This window comes from Micromesistius poutassou, assembly GCF_964030765.1.
Source record: "Micromesistius poutassou genome assembly, chromosome: 6".
NCBI lineage: Eukaryota > Metazoa > Chordata > Actinopteri > Gadiformes > Gadidae > Micromesistius > Micromesistius poutassou.
In genome coordinates this window covers 11,819,824-11,822,323 of record NC_140276.1, presented here as the reverse complement: position 1 = coordinate 11,822,323, position 2,500 = coordinate 11,819,824, and the positions used below count along the sequence as shown (strand labels likewise).

At 39.8% G+C, this 2,500-nt stretch overlaps 1 protein-coding gene across 1 annotated transcript in view; it reads left to right on the top strand.

Annotated features, from left to right (window-relative positions):
• The window catches only part of emx3 (empty spiracles homeobox 3), a gene marked incomplete at both ends in the record, with an annotated part of 13,229 nt that overhangs the window by 6,669 nt on the left and 4,060 nt on the right, over nt 1-2,500 (top strand). The window lies entirely within an intron of this gene.

Sequence of the window (2,500 nt, the reverse complement as noted above, 5' to 3'; positions counted from 1 at the left end):
CTACCCCTCCTCCCTCCCCCTCCCCACACCTCTCTCTTAATCCACCTTTCATACTCTCCATCAGTCACACATACAGTGTAATCCACTGTTTAGTTTGCATATGAATATGGATGGATATTGGTTAGAAGTAAGGCCAGGGTGTTTAGCCACCGGCCAGTAGGCCGGCATGGACCCAATTTGCGTAGACGTGTGTGCGGTTGCCGGGAGCGAGCTCTGTTTAAGTCCCATCCTTTCAGCCCATGTGAAACCTTTCATACGGTGGTTTGGACGTATTGATGCCACTTGTATTTGCTTATGTAAAATGTGTTTTTTTTCTGGGTGAGATTTCAATAAACGGTCAGAAAAAGTGCCGTCGCATGTCTCGAACACAATGCACATGGCGAGGAAGACACTGGTCCCACCGCTTGTTTTGAATGAAATCAAAGATGGGCGCATGAGATCATATTTGCCTAATAGGACTTTCTAAAAAGATTGAAAAAAATTATGTTTAGGTTTTGCATGTTTGTGAACCTAGGGTACTGACGGGTTGAGGTGTCCCTAATCCTCAACCGACTCGGGCCCGGCCTGTGTCTCTCTGTGGTTGACGTGTGGTAGAAACCATGACACACGATGGTAGGGTTGCTATCTCCATCCATGAGCAAAGGCACCTGAGCTGGGATTGGTCCTGCCGTTGACGTCGCCGTTGGTGGTGGAGCGAGACGTTGAACTGAAAGAGCTTTGAGGTTTCTCCCTTAGAGCTTTTGAGAGTCCGCAATGGCTGGAATAGTGACATAGAAAGACTATTTAAATCCGGCGTTGAAATGTAGATGGGAAATGCCACCTGTAGGTAAACCGGTTAAATGATGGTCTTAACGGCTCAACATCATGTTTTATCCACTGTGGTGGAGAGAACTCCAGGATACTTTTCAGATTCATTTCTTCATTTTCATTGATAAGCCCATGTTGAAATGTTACGATTAGGATCTTAATGTTGTTGGGATTTTTATATTGCACAGTTGGAATTAAAATACTAATTTGTTTTATTTTTATTTATATCATTTGATTTATTTCCTTATATTTTGAACATTAAATAAATATTTTTATTGAATGTATATATATTAAATATTTATGATTATATATTTATCTAACCCTCTGTATTTATTGTTGTATATATGGCATCCATAAAAAATACGACCATAATAATGATAATGAGGAAGTTATTTTATTAATATTATTCATTTTGTTATAATTACTCTTAGGATATCAAATTGTTTATATAAACTACAATTAGTATTATTACTAATATTTGCAATTGCCTCAGACTATTAAATCGTATTAACAAAAAATAATCTCATTCCATTTTAAAGGGTGTGTTGTGGTTGCTATTCAGTCAATAGCGTATGCGACCATTAAAATCAACCTATAAGCCCAGCTTATCTTATGTCTATTGTTACGGGAGGCTGTTAGAGTCCATGGCCCAACATCTTCTTCAAGAATCAACTATTGTATGAGTGGATCATCTTTAGATCCTTGAGCACACAATGAACATATGTCGACACGTCATAATAATGACCCATAATCCAATGGAACAGCAAGCGGTTTACACTCTTTCTTGGCCAATGGCCAGAGAACCACAGAAGCAACAGCATGTCTAGAGTGGAGTTGTGTGTGTGTGTGTGTGTGTGTGTGTGTGTGTGTGTGTGTGTGTGTGTGTGTGTGTGTGTGTGTGTGTGTGTGTGTGTGTGTGTGTGTGTGTGTGTGTGTGTGTGTGTGTGTGTGTGTTTCTTAGCATTAGTTCAGAAACAATTATACGTAAACTAGTGAAACGTACTATATTATTCATTTTGAAAATGAAAACAAGTGTACACCTCCACAGAGAAAGTCTAGACAAATCGAGTCACAGATTATTACAGTGGTGGGTGAGGCATTCAGTTATATTTTCGATGTGCATTCCTTTCACAATGCATTCATCATTGTCTGATTCGACATAGAAATGATGCAACATTTCCTTCCTCCACGGCAGTCAAGATGCCAAACTGTAGGTCGCACGATGGTGCAATCGTCGACATGCACAAATGCAATGACGCAGGTTTTCACAACCCTTGAAGCTCATTAGACATTCCTTGGTCCATGCACACTAAGCAACATCCGGCTTGGATAGGCGTGTCGCTGCTGAAAACATATTTTACGTACAGTTTTACAATGTGTATCAGTGACTCATGTGAAGCACCCTTATTTTACTCTTTATTAGCATTTCAAACAGTTCTCCATTCTGGGAATCATGTTTTTGCAGTGTATAGTATAAATATGGCATAATAAGCCGTTGTTTGTATTGCTTTCCAGACTGTGTGTCTCTGTTTGTGGCTGTCTGTCTGTGTGCTTGCATGTGACATTGTGTGTGTGTGGATTAATTAGACCTAACTCTAACTCTCTCTCTCTCTTTATTTATTTATTTCTCATTCCACGTCCCCTGTTTATTCTGTCTTTGTCACTCATCCTCCTGTCAACACTGGTGAGCTTG